The sequence below is a fragment of the Cryptomeria japonica genome, chromosome 10 (genome assembly GCF_030272615.1).
Source record: "Cryptomeria japonica chromosome 10, Sugi_1.0, whole genome shotgun sequence".
Lineage (NCBI taxonomy): Eukaryota > Viridiplantae > Streptophyta > Pinopsida > Cupressales > Cupressaceae > Cryptomeria > Cryptomeria japonica.
In genome coordinates, this window is record NC_081414.1 from 799,306,028 (window position 1) to 799,327,147 (window position 21,120).

General features: G+C 34.8%; 1 pseudogene; it reads right to left on the reverse strand.

Moving 5' to 3' along the window:
- LOC131855850 (uncharacterized) overlaps nucleotides 1–21,120 on the reverse strand; it is a 337,138-nt pseudogene that overhangs the window by 72,487 nt on the left and 243,531 nt on the right.

Below are 21,120 nucleotides of genomic sequence, written 5' to 3' on the forward strand. Positions count from 1 at the left end.
ATTTTCTAGATCTGAGTAGAAAAATACAATCAATTCCATCTCTTGAAATTTCAGAAAAAAAGTTCAGGATCATGGAGGGAATGCACACGGTCCGACCAACATTTTTTGAAATTTTTAGGGATGATAGAGATTATGATTTTAATGCGGAATCCCCAAAAAAGGTCGATTTGGAGATGTCTAGATTGGTCAAAATTGTAGTCAAAGGTCAAAAATAGAAGAATCTTAAAACTTAGGGTTTTATGATTTAACCAATGAATTCATAGAATAAAGAAACAAATTTGAATTGTAATTTTTAAATAGAAATCAGATCTGAAATAAGCAATTAAAATTTTACACCTCACAAGCTTAATTTGCTCAAAATGAAAAATTAGGGTTTTTATGCAATTAACCTCTAAAATTTGCAAATAGATCAAACTTGAAAATGAAAATTTTAAATTCAAATTGCAATTAATCAGATCTAAGAATGAGAAATCAAATTAATGTATAAGACGTCAGGTTCACCAAAATGTAAAGTGGAAAATTGGATCCTAGTGACTCCCAACCTAGGAGAGAGAAAGGAAGCCACTTGGATGATTTTCACTTAGGAAGAACTTTACATTCAAAAGAGGGGTTGAATACACTAGATCCAAATCCAAGAGAGACAAGGATCTAAATACTAAGCGGATTGCAATTGGTTAATGTGTGATTTACCCTCTTTTGTAAATGTGAAAGTTGACTTGTTGACTATGTCGAAAAGAGAGAGGAAATGAGTGAAATAAAGTTCTCCCGGTTTGGGATCGCGTTGTAACTTTGGATCTGAGCTAATTAAACTGATGTGGATCTTCCCTGCAAATTTAGAGAAAATTCATCATGATATTGGCGGGAATGTACATTGCCCACCACAAAATCTGTGAAACGAAAAGGGTTCTTCCGTCTCTACAAATGAAGCCCGAACCTGCAATTACAACTGCACACCTACATCTGACATGAAGAAAATAAAGGGGGGTTGTGGATAAGGGTTTTCCTCAGTCAAACCTCAGTTGAAGAATCAACCTCGAAAGAAAATAATTGCAAATACTTGAATGTAAACAATGGAGATGTATACCTTGTAGATCTACAACTTGTTGATGATGATTGTTTTGCTTCTTGAATGTAACAACAAATGTTGAATGAAATGGAATGTAACATGACAAAACCCTAACACACACACGTGCTTGCAAATAAATGTTGTAATGTTGCTCCAATGGATGAATGAAGAAGACTTGAATGCTTGATGATGACCTTCAAATCTTGTATCTTCTCCTTATGTTCTCTATCTCTTATCCTCTATTATCCATCTATGTGCTATCCATCCATCCCTGAATGAGGATATTAAATTCCATTTTATAGATGCCTCAAGGATTAACTTTCCACCATCGAAGGCTGACAAAGAGGAATAACAATACCCGAAGACAAGAAGTGCATAGGAGATCAAGCAACCCACACATAGGACCACCCTAGGAGGTGGGGACAGGGGTTGTACGTGACTTTCCTAGGGGGATAGGGCCACCATGCCCTTGTCCTAGGGAGGACAAGGGTGCCACGGCCCTATCTTGCCCTATTTTGGGGTCTAGATAGAGTCGAGAGCAAATACAAGACATGAAGGAGGAAGGGAGAAGGGTTGGAAATGCAGAAATAGGTCCCGGTTAAGGAAGGAGATGCCATCACCAATGTGAGGACCCCAAATGTGGTTAAACTTGTAGGGGTCACAATTTTATGACACTACAGGAATATACTAGTTTATCAGCTGGGGTGTCATTGTTACAGGTGTGGGCCTTAGAGCATATTCTAGTATCGAGACCACTTGTAGATAGGGATAGGCCAGTTGGTCGGGCTTATGTTTATGGGTATACAGGTGTATTTTTCCAGTGTAAGCTAGACAAAATAAAGCATACTAGTGAGGTCTATGATATTTTTGAGGTCTTCGATGGTATTATCTTTGATGTTTCCTTGTTTATATTATCACTTCTGATTCTCACTAGCCTTGTAGATATGGTATGGTTTGAATTCAAACGATCAAGATCTTAAGCCTTGTCCCTCCTAAGAAAGGGGTGTGTATGCATAGATGGTATCCACTTCAATATCTTCAGTAATATCAAAACAACTATCCTTGATCATTGACACTAGTTGGTAGCTTGTTCTGATTCAGGGTCGGTGCTTTCCTGTACTCTTTGCATTTGTTCATACACTATTTCCCTTCGGTGAGTATCAATTTCTTCAAGTGGTGGTTTCTCCTTGGTTTGATCAGGTTCTTGCACATGATGCACTTATTTATAAGAAGTTTCCTTGCTTTGAATGGCTAGTTCTTCTTGTTAGTTTTTGTATTCTTGATGCTTTTTCTCTTTCCTTGTTTCTTCTACTTGGTGTAGTGCTTCTTGCCATGAGTCTTCATTATATTTTTTCTTTTCTCTCAACTGAGGTTTCTGATAGTTGTTTTTCTTCTGCATAGTTGATCCATTTTGTCCATACCCAAGTCCCATTTTGTTTCTTGCAAATTGTGAAGGAGGTTGCAAGGGTTCTATAATGCCTTCTTGGCACTTGCCAATAGGTCCTTTGTCATTGTATCCCATTGATTGCATGATCTAGAACCCATTTCCATACTATTTTTTTGGTACAACCACTTCTATGGTAGCAACTCTGACTTCTTTTTCACCCTTGTATAGCCAACAAAGGATGTATATCTCTTCTAATTCATCAGGCAGTGTGCCTAGTTGGATAAATTTACCATCAAACTTGGTGATGGGTTGGGTTGCCTGATGTCTTGATGTGGAAGGTTATCCATAAGGTTTTGGTGATGTTGGCAATTTAGATAGACATAAGGGTTAAAAAGAGTACTCCCCCATGCCTTGGTCTTTTATTCTCATCTTTTGCTTGAACTCTATGGATAGAGACTTTAGTTCTTTTTGATTATTGGACGTTGAGGAAGTTTGAGCCTCCTTGTTGTGTTGAACCTGGCTCTCTTGAGCTACCCCCATAGCATTGCAATACTGAAAAGGGTTATTATCTGTAGATATTGAAATGTTTTGTCCATTGTAGGGGAACTTGATACATTGATGGTATGTGCAAGGCATCGCTTGCATTTCAGGGATCCTTGGATGACCCAATAGTATATTATATCTCAAGTCTATATCTAAGACTTGGCACATGGTGTCTTTTTGTACAGGACCTACCTAAAATGGGTAGTAATATAGTTTTGTCGGATGAGCTCTCTTCATCATCATAGGCTTTGATGGTGATTTTATTTTTTGGATCAATAGACTTCTCAAAGAAGCCCAATGCATAGATAAGATTTAAAGTACAGATATTGAGACCAACTCCTCTATCTATTAACACTCTTTTTACTTGATGTTTATAGACTAAGACTTCAATATGGAGTGAGGTGTTATGCAGATGATTTAGAGAGACATTGTCATGTTTGGAAAAAGATATGTTATGTGGCCCTATCATATGTGCCACAATGCCTTGGAATCAATTAATATCCAAATCATTTAGAACATTTATTTCAATAAGTGCTTGTTCTAAGATATCCTTGTGGTTTGGAAAAAGTTTGAGTAACTCAAGTTTAGATATCTGAGTGGGAGTTCTTCGTAGTTGGTCAACTAAGCTATATTGAGTCTTGGGGAGAGTTGTCGTTGTGAATGCGTTCCCTTTCAAGACATATTTTTGCCCTCGGGTTGTCACATTTATCGATGCATGTTCTTGTTTGTCTTTGATTTTTATGACATTTACTTGATTGGAATACATCGATATGTGATTAATGGTGTTCTCATATAGGTGATTAATACAAGCTCCTTTGGTGTTGTTTGATGTTGATACTCCTCCCTTATCATAATTTGGAAGAGGATTTTTGAAGGCTTCATGGTCACCATTCATTTTGTGACCATCAACAGTTAAATTTCCCATGTCTATCATGTCGTAAAATATATTCTTCAGCCTCATTTAATCATTTGTGTTATGTCCTTTGTTTTGATGAAATCACAATAATTTGTCATTCCACCAAGGTGGTTTGACCTGGGGTTCAAATTTTCTTGTGGCTGGCAATGTGATGATCTTATTCATCAAGAGTTCCATAAACACTAATTCTAAGGTTTGTCCTAATGGCATGTATATGCGTCAATATGGGAAAGTATTGGTGTTTCCTCTCTAGCTTGTGTTGTTTCCTTGGTTAGCATTGTTGCCTTGGCTAGTATTGTTGTTGCCTTGATGATTTTTTTTGGTGTTTGATATTGAAGCTCCTTGATTGGTATTTTTTTGATAAGTGTTAGTGCCTTGATTAGTACTTTTTTTATCATTATTGGATGGTGGGTTGCCTGAGAAAATCAACAATAGTTGTTTAGACTTCACATTGTTGGCATCAATTACCCGATCATTAACAATGTTTTTGTTCCTTGTCCAAAATCTAGATTTGTCTAAAGCATTGTTATTGTTTTGATTGTTAAAGGTGCTAGTATTTGAAGAATTAACACCTTCCTTAAATAACTTCAATGTTCCTTTCTTGATGCCTGATTCCTCTACTTGGATACCACTTTCTATCAATTTTGCAAAAGATGGTATGCATTGGAGTTTGAGTTGATAACTCATCTCACTATTCAAATTGTCGATGAAGATTTCCATCTTTTCCTTTTTAGGCATATCTCAGGGATATCTCAAAACCATGCACCTCCACCATTTTAGAAACACCATGAATGTTTCATTGCTCTTTTGTTTTGTGTTACACACATCCAGCATGGTGATTGCATGTTGAATGTTATAGGAGTATTGTGTTATGAATTTGTTTACCAATTCACCAAATTATCTAATGGGAGGTGTAAGTTTAGACAACCACTCCATTGTTTTCCCTCCCAAACTTCTTGGGAACAATCTTATTAAGTATGTGTCATTGTGAGAAAAATCTAAGGTCATGGTACAAAATTACCGAACATGATCATAGGGATCATTTTTACCATCATATTTGTCATACTTTGGTATATCATAGGGATCATTTTTACCATCATATTTGTCATACTTTGGTATATCCAAATTTGGGGGAAAAGGTATCATGTTCAATCTCCTACCAAAAGAATAAGGACAAATTTCATGAAAGGAGTAGCGTATCGTGGTTTGTTGTTTAATGTCTCGCATTTGTCTTTGTAGTGTTTGGAGTTTTTGTGCAAGAGCAGCCATGGGTGCATTTGTCCTTTGATAAGGAGCTTCCCCTTGTTCATCATGATTGTCCCAATTATGAGAATGGTCTTGTTCATGGGTATTGTCTTGTTCATGGGTGCGATCTTGGCTGCATATGTTTTTTGGATCATGTGTATCTTCTTCTCTTCATTGTTCTTGATAGGCATAGTTTCTTGACCTTGTTCTTGAAATTATCTCATCCATATTCCTTAATATTTTTGTATCGAAATCCTCACGAATGTTGACTCCCTTTCTAATTAGCATGAGTAGATATTTTTCCTTATCCACTTCTATGTATTTCTACAAGTTTTTGGAAAGCCTCGTTTTCTTGAAATTTTGGAGAAGTTCTTCGGTGACCTATGTTTCTCCCATGTTTGCATACTCATCAAAAGGATAGGATAATCTGTGACCTATAATCAATTTTGTTTGTGATTCCTTCTTCTTGTTTCTCTAAGATTGAATGACTACGAGAATTAACATATCTCTACTATGATGAATTCTTCTTCTTCTATTGGGGTTCTTGGTGGAGTTGGTGGCTCAGGTCGAGCTTCATTATAAGTGATAAGGAACTTTGGGAATAAAGCGGGCATAATCCTTCCTCCACTATTTAGGTGTTGGTTGAATGCCGCTTTCTGAATGTAAGCCCTACTTCTCAAAGGCTCTTTATCAAATTTGTTTGTTTTTCCTTGGATATATAATCACATATGACACAAGAATGCACAATGTGATGCAAAGAGTTGATGATTGATATAGAGAAATTTATTCTTTTTAATAAGTGTCTTAGAACTAGGTTGTCTCTTCTTCAACTTAGTCTTTTTATGAAGACTTATTCTTCTCAAAATATGAGGAGTGGTCATACACAAATGATCAAATGTTGGTGTTGATGTTGGATTGGGATACTTTATTTGGAAACTCAAGTTTAGTTTATCAAGAAGAAGTTTAGCTCAATTCGCCTCCACGACAAAGTGTGTCAAATGATATGGATAAAGTCTCCAAATATGGAAACTTGATTTGACACCCTGAGGACCCAACTAGGTATTGTTTTGATAGGATCCATTGGATGGTGGAACTTTGATCACTGTTTTGATACTCCCTAATTTTGTTGGATGAAGTCTTATCTCAAGATAGTTAATGATTTAAAAACTCATTATAAGAGTGCTTTGTTGGATTAAAAATTTTCTCACTAATGATTTTTTTGAAGTTTTGTTGTTCGATTCCTAAAGGACCTGAAAGGGTATTTGAGACTATTGATAATTTTTTTCCAAAGTGACTGGTTAGCTCTTTGTTTTTCACTAATATTGATCATGTGCTAAAGAAAGTTCTCAAAGCGCTATAGAATGTTCACTATGTGCTATGTTGCCTCTGCTACATGCTATTTCAGAATGTTTTATAATAAATTAGTTGGATAGGTTACGCACTAATATGTCCCTGTTATGCGCTAATGTTTGATATGATAGCACCATAATATGCCTTGAACGTGCTAGGCTGATGCTTGAATATGCATGTGGTAAGATCATCGTGTTCCTTTATTTTTATTCAATACAAAAGTGGTGGAAAAATATATCACCTGTGGTATTCTCTAAAGATAGTGATATAGAACTATGGACACCTAACTCAATTTAATAAGTCAATATCCTCACTCTTGAATATTCTAAAACTGCAAAAGCATCTTAAGGGGTTGACCTTGATTGGTTAAATTACCGAGTTGTCTATATTGAGACACAAGTTAAAATTCCCAGGTTACTTCTAATATGGAATTCTTAGTTGTGATTCTTTATTTTCAATAGTTGGCTTCTAATGTGGATTTCCAAGTTGTGACTCTTGGTCTTCCATAGATGGTTACTAATGTGGTTGTTCAAAAGGAACATGGTTTTTCTTGCATGAAAAAAATATTTATAAATGATTAACAATATTAAAATACTAAAAAATAAAATAAAATATCCCTCATATAGAACTTTTTAAAAAATGCTCAAAATTATTAAGAAAATGTATATAATCCTAAACATAATAAAATGATATTTTATATGTTACATTTCCTAGATACACTAGAAATTGAGCAATCATCTAGAAGATGAACTGAATGATTAAGCTTTTCATTGAATATATTGTATAATTCTTAGTCATTCCATTTGGCAATCCTAGGCCTTCCAACTTCACCCCTACCTAATCAAATCTATCCAAATATCCATCTATATAAATGGCTAAAAAGTTAAGAAATAATTAGTATAAGAAAAAATAATAATTCCACAACATTCATCAATGGATACTTATGCTAAAATGGTACAAATTTTCTTTGAAGTGCACCTCTACTAAGTGTTTATGTTAAGGACACCTCATATGGTAAAGATATTAAAGTGAGAAGCAGTATGCAAAAAGAGAAAGAAGAAGAAATGTGAAGAGAGGGAGATGTCAATGAAAGACCTTAATTGTAAATTTGTTTGTACACTTGGTGGAAATAAAATTTTATTTCTTTGTTGCAATATAATTATTCAATTGAAACCATAGAGTCTTTTTTATTTACTTTAAAGTATATTAGTTTTGAAATTTCTAAAAAGAGCGAGTCTCTCTTGCATCAATTGTCATTAGAGCCAGAGGTCTTAAGCATGTAGAGTCTACACTAGGACTCTCGGGTGAAGTTTGAAGTGGTAGAGTCGTCAAAGAGAATTGAGAGAATTGTTGTAGGTGTATGAAGAGTCCTAGGGAGAACATGTGAAAAAAGTGTTGAAAGTGTGTTATGGTGTTTGAGAGCTCAAAAGAATCATTGCCAATGTGCAAAGTCTTGAGTGATTGAGAAATTGAAGTTGTGAAGAAGAGTAGTAATAAAATATTGTAGTAGATGACAAGAGGATATGTTTGAATATGAAGATGAGGTAGTTCATTAAGAGACCCATGATAATATAATTTTTTAAACAATATTGGGAAGAAGTAGAAAATAAGACCTCTCTATGAATTAGAAAGGATTATTTTAGCAAGAATGAAAGAGAATTATGGGATGAGACGAATCCCATTGAAAAAAGGCAATTACAAATGGGAGGAGAAAGATATGAGAGCATCCCACAGAAATGAAAAGAAGAGAGAGGAGAGGAGAAAATGGTCATGGTGGACTGCCATTTGGTGAGTGTAAACAAAGAACATGATGAAGGTGAAAGTACCTCATAGATTTAGGTTGAAGAAGAGGAAGAATTTTAGTTCAGGTAGAGTTTGTAGTAGAGGTTTATTGTGGACCTAAAAAGATGTTATATTTCTTGGAGAGGAGATAAAAAAGATTGAGTTCAACTTGAATGAGAAAGAAGATGTAGTAGAGCTACATTAAGAAGTTGTAGTTGTAGTGAGCCCTGATGAAGAAGACATTGCATAGTAGAGGTTGAAGAGGATGTTGTAGTAGGTCAAATTATAGATAGAAAATGAATAAGTTAAACAATGAAATCTAAATTAAAAAGAAACTTCTTATTATAATTATTTATTAAACGCAAAAAAAAACTCTAGATTTAAAAGATACCAGTCCAAATTAAAAAGGAGCTTCCTATTGTTGTTATTTATTAAATGTAAAAAAATATTATATTTTTATGTTTTTAAAACTAAATTCAAAAGAAAATTCTATTTTTTTTTGCATTCAAATCATTTCATATTCTAAAATAAGACTAATTTCTAAAAATTATATTTTTAGATCTAGTTTTAAAAGAAACTTCTAATTTTAAAAATTATGTTTTTAAATCTAGATTTTAAAAAGGAAAAAATTGCTTGCAAATCATTAACCATATGAAATTAGTTAATGTATGCTAAAGTTAAAAATTTGTTAAAATTGATAACTCTTGACAACTTCTACATAAATTTTATTTATAAAATATTAAAATGCTAGTTAAATATATTATATAATTCTCAGTCATTCTATTTAGTAATCCTAAGCCTTCCAACTTCACCCCTACCTATTCAGACCTATACAACTATCCCTCTATACAAATGGCTAAAAAATAAGCAATAATTAGTATTATTCAGACCTATACAACTATCCCTCTATACAAATGGCTCAAAAATAAGCAATAATTAGTAGTAGAAAAAATACTAATTCCAAGACATTCATCAATGGATACTTATGCTAAAACAGTACAAATTTCCTATTAAGTTCACCTCCACTAAGTGTTTCTATTAAGTAGACCTCCATTAGGTGTTTCTATTAAGTGCAACTTCATTCAGTGTATAGCGTACTTGGTCTACAATCATTTATGCATGAAACATCTCTCAATAACCCATACTTCCAATTTAACGTAAAATTAAGATTGATACAGAGGTACATGACAACATATTGCACAATTCTCCTCATAGCTGTATTTAATTGTCTAAGACCATTACTACATTATAACAAATTGTACATAACTACAATACTACTCAACAGATTTTTACTTCAGTGTCAAAATGGAGAATGAGATACTTCCACGCCATACATCAACTCCATTTTCAGTATTTCAGTGTTATCTCATTAAAATAACATAATGAAGAAAATGAATATTTTTTATTGATATTCATTAATTTATTACCACCAATTGCAATGCCAACACAAGATGTAGAACAAAAGCTCCACCGTCACCATAATCTTTGGTTGTATTCTCATCATTCAGTTGTTTTCACCAAAAGATGAGTCTGCAGGACAATACTAATCATTAAAATCAAGAATAGTATTTTGTTGTTTCAACACCTTACCACATTTAGTTGGTAATGCAAATGCACATATATGTCTTACCTCTTTCCATTCTCTAAATACAGGACGTTACAATTATTGGGAAAACTGAAACTATGCTTAAAGAGATATCATTGGAACAAATATCCTAATCCAAACAGCCCTAAGAATACGACAGATCTTTATCCAAAATCACCAAAACAACCCAACAAAATAAGATTAAAATAAAATCTCAGCAATATTTTAAATAACTTCCTAACTTTGTTGTAGGGGTGGTAGTCGTTCCCTTTTCTTGACCAGCTCTTTGATCCGCTTGATGGTATCAGTGGGTTTGATATCAATCTCTACCTCTTTTCTAGTAAGGGTTTCACCCTAATGAAAGCCCTCCCCTTAGCCTCAACACCAAATTCAGAGCTTATTCCTTCTGGATGTGATAATCCACAAGAGTTCATCCATCTTCTAACCGTTTCCCAGCAAATATCAACTGTTGTTGATCTGATGGGATAGCTTCATTGTCTTTGAACAACACAATCAATTACAACACTCAACATACAAAATCCATTACAATAATCAAAACCCTATCTTCGATAAGTGATGAGTGAAAGCTACAACTAAAATTTCAGCAAAACTAATATTAATTGTGATGACTGAAAGATGTGAAATTGCTTAATTATAACACAAAGTCCACATAGAAAAACCCAACTAAAAATATTCAAATAAAAGAATTCAAATCCCAATTAACAAAAGGAAGGAAAGAGAGAAAATATTTATCGCAAAAGTAACGCCCACTTGAATTTTTGAATTGACATTATCGATGGTATCACCGCTCTCGACCTCAAGGGTGATTGTTTCCCATGTCAGGGTCTTCATGAATATCTGCATCTTTACTTTCTTCTTACTAAATAGAAGCTTGTAAAAGGTGGTAACGGAGATGTGATTGGAGGAACATATACATGTTTCTATGAAAGAAATAATAATCCACCAAGAAGCGAACATGTGGAGATGAGATAGAGTCTTCAATTTATTGTGCCCAGATATCACTAGAAAATAATTTGGGTGCAAAATTAAATTTTTAAATTCTTAAAATCTAGATATAAGATCATAAATAAAAAAAGAAGCATTCAAGGAGTCGAGATCACCAAAATGTAATGGTGTAAATTTCGGAATTAGGGTTTTAATAAACAAAATCATTGACTAACCAAATTAACCATACATTAAAAGAAAGGGGTAAATCAAATAGGTCTAGCCTCAATTTGATTAGGAGGGTCAACAATTCTAAGTAGATTTACCCAATTGTGTGGGGTTGGTGAGTTTCTTTCTTTCTAAGTTGAATTGTAATGATTATAAAAATAGGGTAAAATAAGGGATTCTATAAGTGATCCAATAAAAACAATAAGAGAAAGCATGTCCCATGGATCCACCAACCTAGATCTGATCAAAATGAAATGTCTAAAACCCGTCCTTCAAAGTTTAGCCTGATTTTTTGAGACTAGGTAGTGCAAATTCACCCTAGTCCTCTAAATTTTACATCGTCGAAACTCTACCTATCATCACTATTGACTCTACTCAATTTTTCAAGTGTAGCTCCACCCCTATTTTCTACAAACAGAAAGAAAGGGAAAGATGTTGGGAATAAGGTTTTGCCCTAGGTCAAACCTCGATTTTGGAATTAAACATGAATTGAAATAATGCAAATAATGAAATAAATGTTTAAGGAAATCTACCTTAGATCTACAATTGATGATGATGATGATGATGTAATGATCTTTGAGTGTAATCACAAGTGTTTAATGTAATGGCATGACAAACACATGAACATGAAAAATCCTAATCACACAAACATGCTTGCTTGAACATCAATGTAAATTTTCTCCATAATAGTTGATGATGAATATGCAACCTTGAAACTTAGAAGATACTTGATAACGAGTGCTTCACATATACACAAATACTCTAATTGATGTTCTAGGTCCAAAACAAGTTGATAAGATGGCCTTACATAGGGCTCCCTAAGTAATTTACTAATTAGGTTAACCTCCAACAGGAATTTGTAGCCCCGAGGATCAAATGTTGGTAGGGAGATATGGCTCTTACCTCTTTTGAAATTGGAGCCCCTTTAAGAGGGACCAAGGAATTTTAAGGTACCCTAGTCCAGATCAAGGCATTTTATTCCTTGGTCCTTCTGCAAAGAGTAACAAAACAAGTAGCTAGGGATTGGGTATCTCAATGTGGGAACCACAAAAGGGTGTACATGGCATTAAATTTAAATAATCTAGTTTGATAAGGCATGGAGAAAGGATAAGGATAGCCCACACTAAAGTGGGCATACAAACATGAGGTGTAAATTGAACCATTGACAATTTTCAATACTTTGAAATTATGCAGATTTCCTATATCCAAATAAGTATCACCAACAATTGGAGCATGAGAAAACTAATTGTTTGCAGTCAAGGTCTATCTTGAAATGGTTCTCTAAGAGAATACAAAATCAAGGTATTTCCTAAATGGGTGATTTGAACTAATGCTCTTGAATCAATGATCTATCCAACATCTCTAGGTGCACAAGTGGTAATCAAAGCATGACCCTTTCCAATATTTTTAGGAGATTTATCCTCATGTTTGGTTGAAGAAGATGACCTCGAACAAGGTGAAATATGATTCTCCTTGAGTAATTTTTTTAACTCATGGATTTCCTTCTTGTAACAATTAGGTTCATCATGTCATTTCATACAAAACTCACATGTGGTTTTATTCTTCTTATACCAATTTTTTTCACTATGGCTAGATTTCTTGTAATAATTTCATTTTGGTCTCTCTTTCTTAGGATTAACCTCTATAGAAGAGGTGGGAGAAGACAAACTAGATTATGTCTTGGGATTATTTTTTCCTTTCCTTTTGGATGGAGTGGCAAGCAATGCAAGAGACTTAGAAATATCATCTTGACAAAGATTTGACTATTCCCTTGTCAACCTCTCACAAAAAGTCTCAAAAGATGGCATAAAAAATTATGTACTAAACCCATCCATAGTTTAATAGAAGGGAGTAACAAAATAGGAAAATACACCCGTTAACTTGGACAAAATAAAAAAAATACATTCCTTATCTAATTTTTCTGTCCCACAACCCTTCAACTAAAGAATGCAAGGACTTAAATTTTACTAAATAATCCTCAATGGAAGGAAAGGCATGAATAGAAAGAGAGTCTAATTCTTCTTCTAACTACATAGCTCTAATTTCACTAACTGAACCAAAGAGATCCTTGATTTTTTCCACACCTCTAGTGGTGTACTGCATTCTACAATGATGAAGAACAAGGAGTCTAAAATATGCATAGAAATTAGGCCCATCAGCTCCTCACATTTGTTCCTATGGATAAACCTAAATTCTTTGGTGAGATTAGGTAGAGTGTCAGTCAAGGTTGACCACAAGACCTTTTACCAAACAAAGCACTATATGCTCACTTTCCAAGTGTGATAGTTGTGTGATGTGAGAATCTTGAACCTTGGTTGAGCCTGTTGAACACAATGGATCACTAAGAGGGGGGTGAATTAGTGATTTTAATCTTTTACTTTCAAAGAGGGAAGATACCGGTAAATGAAACAACCTGAGTGTTAACCGGTAGCATAAAAAGAGAAACGCGAGTGTGTGAAAGGATTTTCTAAACTACTCAAAAGTTACATGAACAAAAATGAAACACACAACACCAAATATATACGAGGGAAACCCAATGTGGAAAAAACCTTGGTGAGAATAGTTGTTGGAGATCTTTTGCTCCAATCCAGCCTTACAATGAAACTGTGATACAAAATTTAGGGTGCCAACCCAAGGGGCACTAACCCCTAATTTATGAGCACCAACTCAAAGGAGAACCAACTCTTGCACAAATTATAGGATACTACCTAAAGGAGCTACAACCCCTACACTAAGCTAAAACTTAGTGAATCACAGTATAAAGCTTAGATACACATATGGAATCTCTGTTGTAAATGAAGTTTTGCAACCTTACAATAACCTGCTCTGTTGATTTTAGTCTTAATGGTTTGGTTTCTCTTTCCATGATCTGTAGCTTTACTTTGTTGATCACCTTTTATAATCCTTACTCACACAGTCTTCCTTTTCTTTACTCACCCTCAACCACGCTTCTTATCAAACACTACTTATGTTGTTTTATAACCTTTATGTTCAATGCACTTCTTACCGCTCTGCTCTACTTCACCTGTTTATCAACACTTTTGTCACCAACACCTTCTGCATTTCCCACTAACTCTTTGATAGCTATATCACCCCTCTCTTCTATTGCAGTAGCAGCTTGGTCTATCTCAATCTCTTCTTTTTAACCATTCGTTTCCCACCAAAACATTATTCAAAATTTGAACGTTTAGGGTTTGCATCACCCAACACAATCTGCATTAGATCTTGTCTAATATGTCTTGTGTTGATCAACTATCCTCCCAATGATGCATATACACATATTTTCCATTACCCAACACATGTTCGCCAAAGATAGCAATCACGTATAGGTTTTTCCACTTTGAAATTCATTGACACATACAAGCGCCTGGTTATTTTCCTCTTCGAGATCATCTTGGGATCGGATTTCCTTTGCATTCATTTAGGCACCACCTCTCCTTGATTTTCCTTCATCATCCTTTCTTTCTCAAGCTGCCTCAATTAGTTATCATCCCATGATTTGTGGCTGCTTCATTAATGCCGACTGATAGTTTCACCCATCATGTCGATGGAGACTTCACTGACCACAACATACTTTCCAACTTGGCTCCACATGGCATCACCATTGTCAAATGCTTGGTTCGTGGTCACACAGTTGATTCATGTTTAAGAATCCAACAAACTCATACCAGTATATGCCTTTACTGATGGGGGCCTTCTTCTTCTACTAACCGGAAATGTATGTTATACTGGTAACACATTATCACTTCTGGTGGTTTATGATGACTTTAACATTCTACCTCTTCATCATAAATAGGTAGCCAAGCTTCAGATTGGTATAAGCTATACTAGTTATCACTTAACATGCTCACCCACACATGCATCTTGTCTCATGCCAATGAAGTTAGTGATAATGCTTGTCTTTCATCATACCAAGACCTTTGTCTCCGATACAGGTTGAAATCAATGACAAATCAATGCCAACACTCTCCCCCTTTGGCATTGATGTCAACATTCCTTTACCAATTTCACTCCCCCTTTGACAACAATGACAAAGGGAACTTTAATCTGACCCCAATAATGTCTTTGTCGACAACTTTTGCTTCGAACAATTTCTCCCCTTGTGTCATGATTCAAGACTCCCCCTGAATCATGCATCCTCTCATGCATTTCAGTGGTACCAAATGGCAGGACAAATCCCATTTTTTGTCTTAGATACTCAAAAGGACCCAATGGAAGTGGCTTGGTGAGTATGTTAGCAATCTTCTCACCAGTGAAACATATTCAACTAGGACCTCCTTGTTTTCTACTTTATCCCTCAAGAAGTGATACTTGATTGCAATATGTTTTGTTCTTGAGTGCATTACTAGATTCTTGGAGATGTTGATTGCACTTGAGTTATCACACCAGATTGGAATAGGTTCTGGTATCTCCACCTATATGTCTTTCAACATTTGCTTCATCCATAAAACCTGTGAGCAATATGTAGTAACTGCTATGTATTTTGCCTCTGCAGTAGATAGTGATATTGATTCTTTCTTCTTACTATGCCAAGATACAAGTCGGTCTCCTAAGTAAACAACACCTCTTCTTGTAATTTTTTTGTCATCTATACTTCCTCCCCAATCTGCATCAGTATAAGCCTACAAAGAGAATTCTCCTTTCTTTGGATACCATAGGCCATAACTGATAGTCCCTTGCAGAAACCTTTAAATTCTTCTAGCTACATTTAAGTGGGATTGTTTAGGAGCATCTTGAAATCTTGCTACCATGCAAACAACTTGTACAATATCCAGTCTAGATGTTGTTAAATATAATAGACTGCCAATCATAGACCTATATAGTATTTTCTTAACATTCGGTGATTCATCTAGTTTTCTCAGCTTACAACCGATAACCATGGGAGTGCTCACTAGTTTGTTGTCCTCCATTTGAAATTTCTTCAGCATGTCTTTTGCATATTTTACTTGAGATATGAAAATTCCTTTTTCCTTTGTAGAGATCTGCAAGCCAAGAAAATAAGACAACTCACCCAACAAGGACATCTCAAATTTAATCTTTATCTGGTCTGTAATTTTTTTTCACATGATGGCACTATCCCCACCAAAGATAATATCATCCACATATACAAAAACTATAATCTTCTGGTCTCCATTTACCTTGGCATACAAGTTGTTGTCTGCATTCCCTTTTCGGAATCCCTGCTCCTTCAATTATTTATCTAATCGGGAATACCATGCTCTCGGAGCCTTCTTCAAACCATACAGGGCTTTCTTCAATTGGCATACAAAACTCTCATCTTCATTTAGCAAGTACCCTTTCTGTTGTTCCATATATACCTCTTCTTCAAGATTGCCATTGAGAAAAGCATATTTCACATCTATTTGATACACTTTATATCTCTCGTAGGCTGAGAAAGCTAAAAACATTCTTATTACCTCTAACTTAGCTATCACTGCAAAGGTTTCTTAAAAGTCAATACCTTCAACTTGAGCATACCCTTTGCAAACTAACCTTTCTTTGTGCCTGACTATCTTACCTTCATTCATCTTGTTCTGGTAGACCCATTTGGTACCTATGACATTCTTGTCTACTAGTCTAGGAATAAGTTCCCAAGTTTGATTTTTCTCAATTTGTCTCAATTCTTCAACCATGGCATTTACCCATTTTTCATTTTTGCTAGCACCATCAAAAGTTTTAGGCTCTACTTCAGTCATGAGATAGAAATTTACCTGCTCACCTTCCTGTGCTATCCTCCTTCTTGTCTACACACCTTCATTCCTATTTCCTATGATTTGTTCTTCCAGATGATTCTTCTGCATGTATCTGTTAGGAGTCTTGTTGGGTACATCTTCTACTAGTCTATTTTCAGATTGGTCTTCACATTCCACATTTGACTCATCAATGTAGGGTGTAGGTGTAGAGTGTCCTTTGTGTGGGTTTTCATCTATTCTCACATTTACACTCTCAAACACCCTTCTCAACCTCTTGTTGTAGCACTTGTAAGCTTTACTGTTGGCTGAGTATCCCAAGAAAATTCTTTCATCATTGTGGGAATCAAAACTTCCCAATCCATCAACATCTTTCTTGATGAAGAACTTACTTCTTGTTGCCCCCACATTTGGCATAACTAAAATTTGAATTTCAAATCAATCCCAGTGTCGAGTAAAGATCCAATGAGCATTTATGCGTAAGTAATGAGCGCATTGTCCAAGGTCATTACTAGTCAAAATATGAAAAATGGAAGAATTTTGAGAATTACTAAAAATTGAGGGAAATCAGTCGATAGTCAGGATCTAAGCATCATTTTGTGTCATGTGGGCAATTTTCACTTCAACCTAGTTCATACTTCGTCATATTTTAAACCTTCAATTTTTGGTATTTGTTACCTAGAAATGATTAAAATATCTCATCCTAGGATTTTTCGTGAGGTGTAAATAATTATGTGGACCCATTTCCCTACCATTGACGTGTGTTTCAAATTTCAGGACCTAACTCCCTACCGTTTGAAAGTTATGCAATTTTTCTTCAGCCAAAGCAATAAATTTAAAATATTTAAATTATTTCTTAAATAATAATTTAATATTTTAAATTATTTTAATATGTCTGGTCATTTGCGATAAAAAAAATGTCTAAAAATTTTGGTTGCATTCTTCCTTGATTTCTCTCTATGATCAATGGTTTCCAACATCTAAAGGATAGTTTGTTGAAGCAGAAGGTTAGAAATGCTCACTTTTTGAGCATTCTTAAACTCATTTCTTAACCTTTTGCCAAAATGGTTAGAAATGCTCAGTTTTTGAGCATTATTAACCCATATTTCTAACCTTTCACAAAAGGGTTAGGAATGCTCACTTTTTGAGCATTTCTAACCTCATTTATTAACCTTGCGAGTCTCGTTTTGTCAAGAAGGTTAGAAATGCTCAAAAAATGAGCATTCTTAACCTTTTTCATAAGAGTTTTAAAAATAAAAAGAGCTTCAAGTAGCAGGTTATGAACACTCAGCAATGCATTGAAGAAGAGAGGGAGTTCATCGTATGTTGAAGTTGCAGCTATTCTAGAAACATACATGCAAACTGTGGAAGCCAAGAAAAGGTGTGAGTTGTTTGACAGAAATCTACAACGAAATGATATCTCACACAGATGCCAACTCATGGACAAAATTCTCACAGGGCATACACAAAATGAATTTGATGAAAGTTCTTTAGGAACTTTCAAGCTAATCCAATTAATAAGTGTGAAGTCAGTTCTGTTATCTTTGTCAGCGTACTCCACGAGCAGTTTAATAGACAGGAGCAGTTCCGAGTCCAACAGTAGATATCGACAGACAGTGTAATGGTTCTTTGTCATGGGCTATGCCATATTTCTCCTAAAGAAAATTGAGGTAACTTTGATCCATCATCGATGCTACACCCTTTATTCCTATTGGTACCTAAATGATTAGAAATTCACTAACTAAAAAGAAATCCAGTGAAGATGCTTGAGGGTGCTTGGCCCATAAAAAGGGTGCTACCTATTGGAGGCATCACCAGGAGCCATAGACATAGCCATATGAAGGAATTAAGATGAATATGAAGGAATTGACAAATTAAGTGATTGATAGCCCCTCTCAAACAGATTGCATCCCATGGGAGGTAATGACTGCAGGCATGCAAAAGTGCAATGTGAGAGGGCAGATAATGCACATTAAGTTTTTGACAGAAAGCAGCAATAAAAGAAACATAGAATCACTAACATGGCACATGAGCCATGATGGAAATCAACTCATTGAATTCAATAATCACATACATACCTAATGTGGAAGAATAGACAATGCACAAGAACTATTCAAAATAATATCCCATAACTATGAAGTGTAGAAAGTGCATCAATTGTTTGTCTGAATGCCACAAAGGCACGTTATCTCAAGGAATGGAAGTAAATGATTGTAGAATGTGTGCAGAGATAGATTTTACATGGAATCTCTCAAAATCATTGAATTAATGGAGTACCCTCGGAATACAATATAATATTGTGAGCTTCGTCTATGTTCTATTTAGCAGATAAAAAGCTATGCATACTTTAGTCAAATGAATTGTGAAATATGTATATATATATATATGATCGATAGGTGTCTATAACTGGCCTTCATGTCAGTGGTGGCTGTCTCAAACACACCTTAAACTTATTATTAAAATTTCATTTAGACCATAAGACCATATATGAATATGGGCTGATGCTGCTCGTGTGGCATGCCATGTGAACTGTTTATTAGAATGTTGTGAAGAAACATTGACTCATGGTTTAAAATAATTGGATGATATTCAGAGAATAGATTGGTTGAAAAGGATTTCATGTACAAGAAATTTTGTTGCAAAGGTTGTAGATACTTTCAAATTGTGGCAAAAGCCATTGCTTTAGATATAGTGAGTGGACATCCATCAAAGCACACAAAATGAAGGATTTTGGTTATATGTTTTAGTAGTGACTGTCCCGATTGAATGTACATGCAAATTGTGAAGTATGAACAAGGCAAGTTAATTGTTTGGCAAAATCCTTCCAAAGAAATGTGAAGTTGTAATATGACAGAGATAAAGCATATGCAATGCACTCGAATTAGTTGACAAAAAACCTTGAAGAGACGTTACCTCATGGACCGCAATGAGTACAATGTGTGCACAAAAATGGATTTTGCAAGGAAGCTCTCAAAATTATTGAATTAGTGTAGCTCGACATTATAAGCTTTGTTTGTGTTCTAAGCGGTGAATGTGATTTGTAGATGTTTTAATCACATAAACTATAACATTTATGTAATTGATCAGTGAAATCATAAGAAATTCTTTGACAAAATGAATCGAAAAGATGTTATGTCCAAAAATGCTAGGCTCTATGACTCCAAGGAATTGTAGGTGCTGACCATGAAGGATATCTAGCTAATGCAGTTGGAATGTGTGTTTTTGGAGGGCAAATGACTGCTTTATTTCGACAAGCAATGCACTAATGTATAGACATGTTGTGATCTCGAAAGGTTAGATGGTGAGATGATGACAACTTCAGATGAGGTAGATAAAGATGGAGAAGTGCCTCAACATAGCTTATAACTTGGTTTTTCATAAAAATTACAAGTTTGATATTTATTTTGTAAAAAAGTGACTTATGTCGCTTATTGTAGCCCAAGGTTAGAAAGTTGACTTCTTTTGCATGTAAAAGTGTAGCTTACTAACTCATTGAGATTTACACAGAAAAGAGTTAGTTATTAACCCAAGATTGAAGTTGGTTATAAAGTAGTTATCCTATAAGCCTATAAATAGAAGGCTTTTCGCATTATAGGGGGGATACTTTTTACACAGGGGAAAACACTATAGGAATTCTAGGAGAATCTTGTAATGATATTTTGATCTGCACTATGTATAGAAAGAATTTTGGACTTGCATATTTCCAAAAGGATAATGAAGGATACGTCTTAGTTTGTGTGTTCTAAATGTATTCATGTGTTATCATTGCCGATTTCTCCTATGTCAAATTGGTAGTCTTTTTATACATATGTGATTTGTAAAATTGATGTGATGATGCACAAGCAACCTTTGGCATCTCAGTTTGAATGTGTTGAAGTATCTTATCTCTGCGTATGTTGAGATTTGTCATTCTTCTTTATCGTCATCTCATGGCTAAGCATATTACGTTATAAACTCCCCTTTGTAATTTGTTTCAATTTTGAGAAATCTCAATTGATGGTTGTATGTCTATTGTTGGGGTTTCTATCTTTATTTCTTATTTAAGTTCTATGTTTTATCCTTTTTGTACTTTAAGGTTAAAAGTGCATGAAAATCCTAAACACCCCTATCATATAAGGGAGCTGCCCCTCTCAAACGTAGAGGAAGATTGTGTTTCACAGAATGATCTCTCCAACTGTTGGAACGTTTATCACTGCTCATCAAGCAAATGGGGTTAGTTTCAAATAAATGACCACAGTGACAAATCTGTTTACCAACACTTCCAAACACTCTAAAGTGTTTGAGTGATGGTTTCCTCTCATTCCATAACTCATAAGGAGTCATTCTATTGTTCACCCTTAATTGAACTTGGTTTAAAGTGTAGACAACAGTATGAACTGCTTC